General features: G+C 41.1%; 1 protein-coding gene across 1 annotated transcript in view; it reads left to right on the top strand.

The window, feature by feature from the left end:
• Window positions 1-5208: 5208 nt before the first annotated feature.
• Rhobtb1 (Rho related BTB domain containing 1) overlaps window positions 5209-12713 on the top strand; it is a 108992-nt gene continuing 101487 nt past the window's right edge. The window contains exons 1-2 of the mRNA XM_055598920.1: window positions 5209-5436; window positions 9584-9677. The gene's annotated coding sequence lies outside the window, so the exon portion shown is untranslated. The remainder of the gene's footprint in view (window positions 5437-9583; window positions 9678-12713) is intronic.

Here is a 12713-nt window from a genome sequence, read left to right on the forward strand (position 1 = left end):
ATATATATATATATATATATATATATATATATATATATATATATATAATATAGAATTGCAATATCCTCTTCTTGTATTTTTTTTTCTTTAATAAATAGGTAGTATCCTTCCTTATCTTTCGTAATTAGTTTGGTTTAAAGTCAGTTTTGTCTGCTGGTAAAATGGCTATATTGGTCTGCTTCTTGGGTTGATTTGCTTGGAATATCTTCTTCCATCCTTTTACTCTGATGGTGGTATCTATCTTTGATGGTAAGCTGTGTTTCCTGAATGGAGCAAAAAGATAGACATTGTTCTCTAATCCAATCTGTCTTTGCTTTTTTGGGGGGTGAGGGGGACCAAAGCCACTAAGAGTTATCAGTCAGTAGTGTTTGTTGATTCCTGCTATTTTGTCGAGGTGGGATGGATATTTTCTTTCTCTTTTGATTATTTATTTCTTGTGTTTCCTGGGTGTGGTTAATCTTTTCAGGTTGAAGTTTTCTTTCTATCGCCTTCTGTGGAGCTCTATTTATAGACAGATACTGGTTAAATTTGGATTTCTCATAGAATAGTTCTCTTTCTCTATTTATTGTGAATGATAGTGTTTCAGGGTAAAGTAGAAAGGGCTTGCATCCGTGGTCTCTTACAGGTTAGGAAGCTTCAGGGTCTAGCAGGTCTGGTCTTCCTCAAGGTCTTTGAATCATCTTCTTCCTCCCCTAAAATACTTTCCCTAGATCCTGAATAATCTTATTAGAACACCACCTTCTCAGAGAACTCTTTACTAACGATCCAATCACACTCATTTTTCTCTTTTTTATTTTATTTTTTTAGTTAGCCTACAAAACCATGAATCTCTACAGACTCTAACACATGCTTGTCATTTCTCGTCTACCACTTCGCTTTATTATACTAAATTGTCATGTGATTAATTTCTTCCCTCCTCCATACTGGACCAGAAGCTCCCTGAAGCCAGGGGTCACACTGGCAAGCTTCCCTTTATTTTTCCTGCATCACCTACTGTACCAGATACCCAACAAACATGTTATCATGAATGAGAAAAGCCAAGATCAGAAGGTCTAAAAGGGCTAATAGTATGTCAAAGCAACTTTTTAATGGGGGGAGTCAAATTTGTCTTTCAGAATTAAATTAAAAATTTGGAACACTTTCTTATTAAAAGTTGAAGTGCACAATTTTTATCATAAAAATTTAAAGGTTCCATGAAGCTTAGGTTAACAATTAAATATTAAGAACATGAGATTATATTTGGAAATAAAATATTACAAAAATTAATTACTGTAAGTACCAGTATTTTAATGTTTATGTGCTGATGATAATCAAGTATATGTTGCCTTTGGGAAATTTTGCAACTCTCCATAGGAGGAAAGGAACCATCTAAAAATGTTATATATTTTATTTATATTCAGGAAAGGATTTAAGGCTTACAGAGAAAGATTAATAAAAACATATACTGCAGTGTAATGTAAAATATATTCCAAATAGGTAAAAAAAAAAAAAAAATGAGTCTAAGGAAAAAAAAACTAAGGCTAAGAACACAAGATAGGGCTAGGGGAGAGATTCATATTCAAAATTTATGACAAGAAATTCAACACTCTTGCTGGAAGATGGCAACAAATTTTATTCTCAGGTTTTCAGCCGCCAACATAGAAGGAAAAAAATCAGCTCTGTCTTACAGAGTTGTATTTTAGATATGTGTCTACATGAATACATGTATGCATAATTTAATAGAAAATGTTTAGAGCAGAAGTCCTGCGTGCCATGCTAAAACATAGGGAGGTGATATTTCAAACCCATTTGGACATAACCTCTGTTCCTCAGCCTAAAACGAAATATAAATATGCTGCAAGTGACCAGGATTTAAGGCATTTATAATTAACAGTTCATGATTTACTGTAATTTTGTCAGCAGTAGATATCTGGAGAGCCTTTGTTAAGCTAGTGGAGTCCAGTGTGTGGCCAGACAAACCAGGGTCCACAACTAAATTTATTACAGCGCCATCTTTTAGGATTTCTTTTTTTAGTGTGTGTGTGTATGCACAAGAGAGCTCACACACAAGTTACAACATGGATGTGTGTATGAAGTCAGGGGACAACTCTCTGGTTGTCTCTCTTGTCACCTTGTGGGCTTGGGGGATCAAACTCGGGTTTCCAGGCCTCCTTGCAAGCTCCTCCATGCACAAAGCCATAATTCCACTTTGTCCTAAACTCATGGACAATTGATTTAATTGAAAGTCTTGGAGCATTCTTGTTCCATTTAAAGGTACACACACCTAGGCTGCTGACTCTCATGAGCTACTCAAGTTTCTCTCCTTCAGACACAAATATAGTCGCTCCCATCTCCTGACATTATCTGCAGTGGTGGCATTGAGGGTCGGGCACTGAATGGATCACACTGATGATTTTATTTCCTTCTTAAGTGGAATGTGTTTCTCCTGGCTCCTTTGTCCTAAATCTAGATCAGCCTGTCCTCCTTGTTTTGGTGTGGTTTTGACTCCCATAATCCCAAAACTGCCTTCATGACCCATGCTCATCTCCTTTATAAAATGTGTTTTCGTGGTTGGAAGCTCCGAAGGTCAGCATTTGGGATGTAACTAAGCAAAAGTAACTTACGCAACATTTTAGTTTTGCCTAGTTATTGAGATCCTTATTCAGTTGCTAGAATTCTGTCACCATATGGAAGTGGAGACAATTATATTGCATTTGGTGGCAAGGATGGTGGAAGCTAGGATATAAAAAGCCATCCCCAGCAGGGTGCTCATGATCCAGAGACTTTAGCAGTTTTGAAATCTCTCCCCTCCTGCCTCTCCCCTCTATGCCCCTGATCTGAGTCTTCCCTTCTCACCCTGCAGTGTCCCTAGCCCCAAGTTAGCAAATGACAGAGATTTTCAGACTAGGGTTGGAGAGCATGATGTTCCAAATTAGCACATCTTCTATAATAAAGCTGAGTGTGCCTGCATAAGAGAAAATGTTGTTTAAAAGAAAAAAACAAACATTCCACTCCACTCTTCTCATTCACCTCTTGCTGTGCCTGGGAGCCTTAACTTCTTAGATCCACCCAAAGCTCTCAGTGGCCTGATCTCAGCGCCCCGCCATCTTTGGCTAGTTTAAGCTTGAGGCTCCGTACACATTTTTCTCGCAGACCCTATCTAAGTACCTGCATTTAGTTTCCGTAAAACATCTTTGTCGACCACCTGCCAGACACTGCTGGGAGGCAATGAATTGCCTCTAGTGTTCCCTGCCTTCACTTAGCCTACAGCCTAATTGGGGGGAAAGAAAAATAAAAGAGTGACACAAATTAATGTGAAATTGAACTTATTTCAAGAGTTTCTTGAGCTAGGGGATAGAGGTGGGGTGATAGAGAGGTAGCACAGCTGATATAATACCTGCCTGGCATGCCGGAGGCCCAGGTTCAGCTCCCTGGCACCCATAAACTGGAGGCACTCTTGTAATCCCAGCACTGAGGAGTTGGAAGTGCAAGGGTCAGAAGTTCAAGGCCATCCCCCAATCCATTGTGAGTTCAAGGCCAGCCTGGGATATATAAGATCTTGTCGTGATTTTAAAAAAAAAGAAATTAATTAAAAAGGAAAAGAAAACAAGTACCGCAGAAGGGTGCTGGAACATGGGATGCAAATGGCATGGAAGTAGGGGGCCTGGTGCAGCGAAGGTTTATAAGAAAAGCCTCTAGCAGGAGAGAGCATGCGCAGTGTAGTAGCAGAGAGGGAGGGCTGAGCTGTCTGAGTCTAGATGTACTCAGGGGCCATTGCCATGGAAACCTCTCCAGCCAAATGTAGTAATCTGCGGTGAGGCCAGGACTAGTGAGCAGGTTGGAGCTTTACATTCTTGTTTCTGCTTGGTGGGAGAACTGTACCTCTTTTATTGCTGGTTACAGTCTGGAGTATGAGCTAGCAAGGCGCAAAAGTTATATAACGCGGTTGATGTTTCCAGTGGAGAGATAATGGAAACTGGGCTCTTTGGGGGAAGGAGGTGAGGTGGGCCAGTTTTACGAAGTGAATAGAGCCAAAGGGCTTGGGGAAGGTAGTACGTGGGCCATACATGCACCATAGAGCAGTTAACTGGAGACAATGAGGAAATGTCAGAAACTGGAGATAGGCGCTGAGTTCGAGGCTGAGTGTGTGGATGACATCACAGGTCATTGAACATAGACACAAGATTGTATTATGGGTGTGACGTTTGTTAAAGATGACAGGATTGGGGGACATGACATTGTCACAAGACATCATATGCAGACACTGATTGTACTGTGGTCATATTATGGGTGTGTAGTTTGTCAAAGAGGATGAGGGCTTAGATATAAACTTATGAGTCATCTTCCCACTCCAGAGTCTGGGGACAGGTATGATTAGAGAGAGCGATTATAAAATGAGTCATTAAGAACACTAGACAAAAGTCTTCAGGAAGTCAAAGGCCGTGATGGTCCCACACTAGAGCGTGACCTAATGAGGAAGAAAAGAAAGAACAGCGAAACAAACAGAGAGAGATCCAAGAAATAACTGAGTCATATGGGCTGGGAGAGAGGGTTTCCGAGAGGTGGGAGGGGTCAACTTCTTCAGTGAAAAAGGATGGGTTTGCTGGGGTTTGTTAGGTATGGTGGCTCACACCAACTACTTGGGAGACAGAACCAAGGGTACTACAAATTTTGGGCCAGATCTAGTCTATGAGAGAGGTAAAGAGAGAGAGAGAGAAAAAAAGACAGAGAGAAAGAGAGGAGAAAGAATATAACACTTTGTATATTCTTGACACTCTGGGGTTGTTATTGCTTTATTTTTACTTAATTATTTTTCTCTTGAGCAAAAATGGAGATCACTACTCAGTAGATGATTGTTTTTGAAATAAAAATAAGTGCTTGTAAAGTAACCTGTACCAAAAATAGAGCTGTACTTCATTCTACCTGTGGTTCTTCTCTGGTTTATATTTCCACCTAACCAGTTTTACATGTGTCTTTAAACTGTACTCAGGAAGGAAGCATCATATAGATGTGGGGGATGCTGGTGACCACGAGAAAAGTAGAGGGCGGGGGTGGCTTGTGAGCATGGGGCAATCCCAAGTCATGTGGTCTGAACTGGAAAGAAAATGTGAACCTGGAACCCAGAGACCGTGGCACAGCCCCACCTGCTTCTGCTATCAGTGACCTATTTGTGCCTAGTGTAAATAAGCCAAGAACTGTCCACAAAACACTGTTGACGCCTCTCCCACTGGTTGGCATTGCTGTGTGTGTGGGAACCCACAGGCTGACATGTGGAAGAATTCATGCTCAGAGACTTGTATGGGGTGTGCAGCAATCTGTTTCCCTCTCTGCTCCTAATGCTACTTGGACCTTTGAACCTTCCCAGAGAGAAGGCTAACTGGAGGTCAGTGTCTCAGCACAGTGAGCAGGTGCTAACACAGATGTCAGACTGAAGCAAAAAGGAGCTGATGACGGAAGGTAAGAAAACGGAGGTGAGCCCTGGTGATTATTTCTGCATTTGGGATGTGAAGTGAAAGTGAGAGGTTGTGGGCAGGCAGCTGGAAAGATACGTGGGTAGGTAGGTAGGTATTCATTTGTTCAGTCAACCAACAGTGTGCTGTCTTCTACTTGCTAGCCCTTAGGGACAGGAACCAGAAAGAGATTTTTCTGTTCCTCTTGGGAGCTCTATCATAAGCATCTTGGGCCATAAAATGTATTTACATGAAAACCTCAAATGCATTTTGTGATCTGATTTACAAAGTTCAACCTTTTTCCTCATATGGTCACTTTTAACTCAACTTTTATATGAGGATCAAACTAACTTGTATTCATATCAGAGAAATAAGATAACATGCAGAAAGAAGATAACAAAAGCATTTGTTTTGTTTTGTTTAATCATCCCTCCTTTTATTCTTTTTATCTAACCAACTTGGACGGTCTTAGTGTCACCACCTATAAATCAGAACATATTTTCTAAGTAGTGTCCCGATCCATGTCTTCATGGTCTTCCATGGTGCTTTTGAAAATCATGAAATTACATACACTATATAGTTCCCACAACACTCAAGCAGACTGTGACCCCAATGGAATCAATAGGAATATCAATAGGGTGTCCCCAAGTGGCTTCTAGACTTCCTGAGAGTAAGGACTTTGCTGGGTTAAAAACTATCCCAAACAAAACCAGAGACCATAAATACCATTCTCACAGTAAAAGCTTAGGGTGCTCTTGGTCTGCAGAAAGAATGACTTAGCCCAAAATTTAACATGCCAGAAGGAAGTAGTAAGGAATTGGCTGGAGGGAAAAGATGGGCATTTCAAGTGGAAGAACATCATTAGCATTGGTTTGAGAGACAGGAGCCAGCTTTTCTGGGAGGTGGTGGCAGCATGAGGAGATAGATTGGTGTTAACAGAGAGGTCCTGTGGGTCCTGTGTAAAGTGGTTCATGCTGGTCTCAGCTCTTGGGGAACTCTATTGGATAAGTGCTTTGGACTTGGTTCTGTCAGGGTATGTTGGGAGCTGCTAGAATTCTCAGAGAGAAGAACGTGAAGCTTAGAAAGGACACCTAAATCCCATAGAAAAAAAAATAGTGTAGAAAGGGTACTGAAAGGGAGAGGGTAGAGTGTGGGCGAGCTCTGATAATGACCATGAAAGTGTAATGAAATACCAGGTCTTTACATACAGAGTGGCCATGTTCAGTTTGGCTCATGTGAAGTGAAGAGGTACAATGCTATAATGGGGAGTAAAGATAACACAGCCTTTAAGCCAGAGAGTGATAATTCCACTGATTTTAGGCGTAGAAAGGATGATGCTCTATTTGGATGAAATCGCTGCCAAGTAGAGAGCCTGTCTACAGCCCCTGCTCCAGGGAAGGGAAATAGAAAGAAGCCAGATGACAGAAGTTTGATGAATTTTCTGGGAGACAGGATGAGAGATTCCATAGAAGCCAGAGGAGATGTGGGGGAAAGGCCTCCCCTGTGCTTATTTTCATTGGTTTAGTCATTTCCTGAGATCTTTTTCCTTTCTCTTCCTCCTTGTTTGGAACAGCTCTATGGCTGTTCAGCTGTCAGTACGATCTCACAGCTGGGCCACTATTCCGCTTTTCAGCTCAATGCCCTCTTTATTAGTGAGCATTGACCAACCGAGAGTCCCCAGCCATCTCTCCTCCGTGCTCAGAAAGGGATTTCATAGAGGGAATCTGTAGGCATTGTTTTTAAACTCTATTTTACTTGGGGTTCCTTAATGCCTCTACCTTCCCTCCAACAACCCCTCTACCCTAGGTAGTAGAGAAAAAAGGCTAGAAGGCAAAGGGGACATAGACCTTTTTCAACTTAGTTCTGGCTGTTGAGGGTCACCGGGTTCTTTGGGAAAATAGCAATCTCAGTCATCAGGATAAGTAGCAGTCCATCAAACAGCAAATGTCAGCAGCAGAATGAGCAAGCAGCCTTCTTCCTCCTCCATCCATCTCTTCAAAACCCCTGTCTCTTTCTCTCTGGACTCTTGTATTTATACCCTCTCTGAGTCCTCAGAATTAAATTCTCTACAGCTGGCAAAGACTATGCCCCTCTCTAAGCCCCACGAGGCAGTTATCAGCTGTAGACAAATTAAAAGCAACTGGATATCCCACACTTGGGATTAAAACAAAAACCTGTTTACATAATATAACTGAGTTTTTAAAGAAACCAGAAACCACCATTACAGGAGTCCTCATGGGGCTGAGGAGAGAGCTCAGGCCAGTGGGAGACCCTGTCTCAAAGAAACAAGGTGGATGGCTCCTGAGAAACCACAGCCAATGTCATCCTTTAGCCTCCATTACACACACACACACACACATACACACACACACACACACACACACACACACACACACACACACAAAGGCCCAGAGAGGGGAGAAAGACAAACGATTTGCTAACTGAATATTTCTGGCTTATATGTATGATGCTGCTGAACCTAGGAATAAGCTCACCTCTAGGAATAACACCCTTTTTATAGAAAGAATCATTGCCTCTATGGAAAAGTGCTATTTTGTCTTTCAACTTTTCTTACAGTTATTCCTATTTATAAATAGTCCATTTCATCTCAGTGTCCCTGTACTGTCACATATGAAAAAGTCTCTAGGAATTTCATGCCAGAAGGATGAAATACTTGCTTTCTCTAGAGAATGTGATAAAGTGACATGATTTTTTTTTCTGAGGGATATTAAAAATTTATGCTTTCTTTTCCCCCAAAGCACCAAGAAATTCAAATACAAACTCTGTTACTTTTAGCTACTTTGAATGTGTTGATGAGTGTGTGTGTGTGTGTGTGTGTGTGTGTGTGTGTATACAGATGTGTATGCATGTATGGGTGCATGTATTTGTCTGTGTGTATAGGTGTGTGTGTATGTCCATGTACGCATGAGTGTGAGAGCATTGTGTGCACATATGTGTGTGTACGTATCTGTCTCTGTGTGTATGTGTGTGTATACATGTGTGTGTATATGTGTATATATGTGTGCGCACGTGTATGTGGTCTTTTTATCCTCAATATTGTTTTCTGGTTCTTACTCATATCTCATTAATTCTACTTTGAAACCACATCAAATCGTTAAGGTAAAGTGTCAGGGTACAAACATATTAAAAACCTGTTTAAAAAAAAAAACTGAGATCAGTTGACTCTTGCAGCTTAATTTAGGCTCGTTTTATCTCCACCACTACATAAAGAAAAAAAAAAAGAAAGAAAGAAAGAAAGAAAGAAAGAAAGAAAGAAAGAAAGAAAGACATCCTATGACCTGACAGCATTCTGAGGCAAATATGTCCAAAAGATTCCACCCTTCCACATAGATGAGTTAAAGTAGCCAACCAAAGCCACCTGATTGGCTGCAGCTGGCTCTTGCCTTCCACAGTCTCTGATTGGCTGGAGGGCTGACGGCTGCGCCTGCCCGGAGCTGCAAAGGTCCTCTGAGATATGCTTGCAGTCGGTATCTCAACTGACAGTACAGGTCACTATAGCAGGGCCTGCTTTGGGGCTGTCCATGAAACTATGGAGGCCAGTTTAGGTCAATCTTAGTTCAGTGCAACAGCCCTGGTAGTGTTAACTGGCTAGTGTTAACCCCACTCCTCGCTTCATTTGTTCATCAGCACAATCCTACTGAGCAGCTGAGAGCATGACTTCTACTCAAAAGGTAGGGGAACTGACCGTCAGGGATGCCAGGGCATTAAAAAGGCCTGCAAGGGAGCAGGGCTGGAACTCAGTTGGCACACACTGGCCTAGCATGCACAAAGGCCTGGCTTCCACCCCAGCACTGTGTAAAGCCTGGCATGTTGTTGACCCTGGCCTGTAATCCTAGCACAGGGGAGGTAGACGCACAAGGAGGTCATATTCAAGGTCATCCCCAGCCCAGGCCTCAACACTTGATTCAAAGAAAACAAAACAAAATCGTTCGAGGGGGCTTCATTCCAGCACCCTGTTTCCAAAGGCACCCCCTTGTTTCAGCTCTCAGCCCCTCTTGCTCTGATTCTTCGGCGTTTCCTGGCTGAGTGAGTGGTTCCGGTCCTGAGGACGAGCATTCACTGCAAACGGGAACTAACATTGTTTCGGCAGTTCCTCCTGATTTTGTGGCTCAACGACTCCTCCTCCTTCCTAGGTTTTACAACAAAGAGGCATATAGAAGCGTACCCTTCACCAGCCTGTCTTCAGTAATGAAAACGGAATTGGAGCTTATTCTCCCCCCGTGCGTGGTAAGCGCTAATTTGTGTAACTAAATTAGCATTGCACTCCACAGTATTTAACAAGAAAAAAAAAAAAAAGTAAAAGCCTTCTTCTGCGTAAAGATGGTAAGGCTGTATGAATAACACCCAGATTCGTCTTAAGGGTGTTTGTGTTTTTACAAAAAAAAAAAAAAAAAAAAAGGAAATAGGAATGTTCCATTTTAAAACATTTACACCATGGGTTTTATGGATTGTAGTCAAGCATGTTTTCTCTAATCTTGAATTTGAGTTATTTTGACCTATATAGGAGTTGGGATCATGAAAATCACATGAGTCTTTCCTTCATATTTCATATGCAAGTAGAGTTTTGGGCACAGAACTGACATGTGGTCTATGAAAAGTCATGACCACACACAAGGAAGATTTAGAAATGGACAGATTGCTCTTCAGTTAGCAATGCCATTCTTCCCAGATGCCCCAGCTTGGAGCGTCTCCCCCTCCTGGTCTCAGCACTGGCTGTCTTTAACTGGGAAATGCGTGATCACTCTACAAGTCGCTCTAACAAAGGTCAGCCTGAACAGGAGAAATCAGCTTTTGAAGAAAGGGCAGTGTTGGTGGATTATTCTCTCTCTTTCTCTCTCTCTCTCTCTCTCTCTCTCTCTCTCCCTCTCTCCAGAATGACTGTGCTTTGCCTACCTACAAAACCATGTGTAAATTTTAGTCCACACTGTGTTTTATTTTTATTTCTATTTTTAATGCTCTCATGCATATTTTAAAGGAAAGCTATGTATATAGCTATGAATATTGTAAGCATTTCATTTATTCCAGGCTTGGGAACATGAACATACCTGAATGTGTGTGAGGGCTGAATTACAGATAACTCTTAAACAAATGCAGCTTTTATTACTTTTAACTACATAGAGTAACTTCAACAAAACATTACAAAGTAGAAGTCCTTAAGGGGTCCCTCAATAATAAATCATATAAACACTCCGTTATTAGCATATAGATTGGATGTATGGAGAAGCTTGGAGAGGGCCAAGGTTCCCTGAAAAATGCTTTATTTCTGTGACTAAAAATTGTACATAAGGCTGAAATTACATGTTTAAAACACCATATCTTATCTGTCCATAAATTCAAAATTTGCAAAGCAAAGGCAAACCTAAGCCCAGCCTGGGAGCAAGTTATCAGAAGGTTTTAAATGTGCTAGGGCCTCATAGTAACTATACGTCACTATGTGTGAATAAATAATCTAAAGAACTGGTTGGGGTAGGGAATGCCTGCCCCTGCAGCTCTGACTCTCAGGCTTGTGCTAATGGGTAAGAATCCTATTTATACTATTAATCCCCAAAGTGATTGCTTATTTGAAGAAGTTCCATCTTTGTGGTTTCCATTAATTAAATCCATTTGCAGACTTTTCAAACTCTCCAGTCCTGTTGTTCAGAAGCCCAATTCTAATAGGCTCGCGCCATAATGCCTTTTATGGAGGCATTGGCCTTTTGGTTTTAAAGGAAGTCTTCAGAGATCTCTGTACATAAAACTGCTAACTCTAATTCCTCTGTATTTTAGAAAAGTCAACCTATTAAATGTTATTATGTGACATGTTCTCTTGTGGTGGTAAATATAGTGATGCTGAGCACATGTCTAATTTCTAATGTTTCAGTAAGTTCCATTTATCCTGGGTTTTTGTTTGTTTTGCTTTGATTTTGAAAGTCTATTTTTAACTGCCACTGTAACTTTAGGACTTTGAACAAGCTTTTCAAGGTGCATGTATTTAAAATACATTTTTATGAATTACTTGAGATTTTCACACATGCTTATAAAGTATTTAAATCATATTCAACATAGGATTCCCATAACCCCGTGCTTTTCCAACATCATTTTTTTTTTCCTTTTATAGATTCATAGGTAGAGAAAAGAGACAGAGAGAAAGGTCTGGAGGACCATGGCAAGGCAAATGGGGACTTCAGAGAAAAAAAATAAGGACACCCACAGTACAAGAATGGATATGCTTAGATTCTAACTTCAACCTCAGCCTTTTAAGAAAAAAATAATAATTCACTGAGTCCAGCTTGTGATGCCCATATATTCCTGGGTGTGCAGCCAGCCACTGAAGAGTGGTTGGCCTACTAGGGGCCACACCCTTAAAGAAGATTGACTCGCCCTCGTGCAGAAACCATCAACTGTCTCAGCCAGGGGTGGGGGCCTCGTGAGCTCCTCCCAGCTTCTTGCTGGAATGTTGACTGTCTTGATAGTGCACAGGTAACCATAGCTACTGTGAGTTCAGGATGGCAGCTGTCCTGCTGTAACAGGGCTCCAGAGCTTAACACAAATGACTCCATGATGAAAGTATCATTCAGGCCATAAAACTCAGCATGCAAACAGCACCACCTGCCAAAATGAAAACAAAGACCTAATCCATCAAAGTCCATAGTTCTGGGAAAGTCTCTAAGTGGACTAAACTTGCTTTTTGGTTTCTGTAGTTCCACTTCTGGCTAACTGTTCTTGTTAACTGAAGTATGTCAACCCCAGAACATGGTTTTGTGCTTTAAAAGCTCACCCTGAGAAAGGCTCAGGACTACACTGGAATACCTGAACACCCAACCAACCAGCTAATAAAGACTTTCTATTGGCTTAAACCCATGTCCAAGCCATTTTTCGCAGTGCCTAAATAGCCCACAACACTGTCTTGTCCAAAAGTCACAGTTTCTTCTCTGTTCCTCCCTCTGACTCTCACAGCCTTCCCACCTCTTCTTCGATGATTCCTAAAAAGGTGCATTTAAAAGACTGGCCTTGCCTACCCAACTGGAAGGCCACAAAAATATGAAGCCAAATTCTTCTGATTCTAATGTTGAAGGATGAAGGATAGTAATTCACAGAGCTGGAGGCGTGTTCAAGGGCAGAGCCTCCAGAGAACTTTCAAGTATTTGAGAAATTGGGAAACGAAATTTAAGATCAGTTTTCACTACAGAAATGTTTCTGTCTATCCTTACTTGGAAGCTTGAAAAACATAATGAAAAGAAGAAAAAAAAAAAAAAAATATATATATATATATATATATATATA

This window comes from Psammomys obesus, unplaced genomic scaffold, assembly GCF_907164565.1.
Source record: "Psammomys obesus unplaced genomic scaffold, mPsaObe1.curated_primary_1811, whole genome shotgun sequence".
Taxonomy (NCBI): Eukaryota; Metazoa; Chordata; class Mammalia; order Rodentia; family Muridae; genus Psammomys; species Psammomys obesus.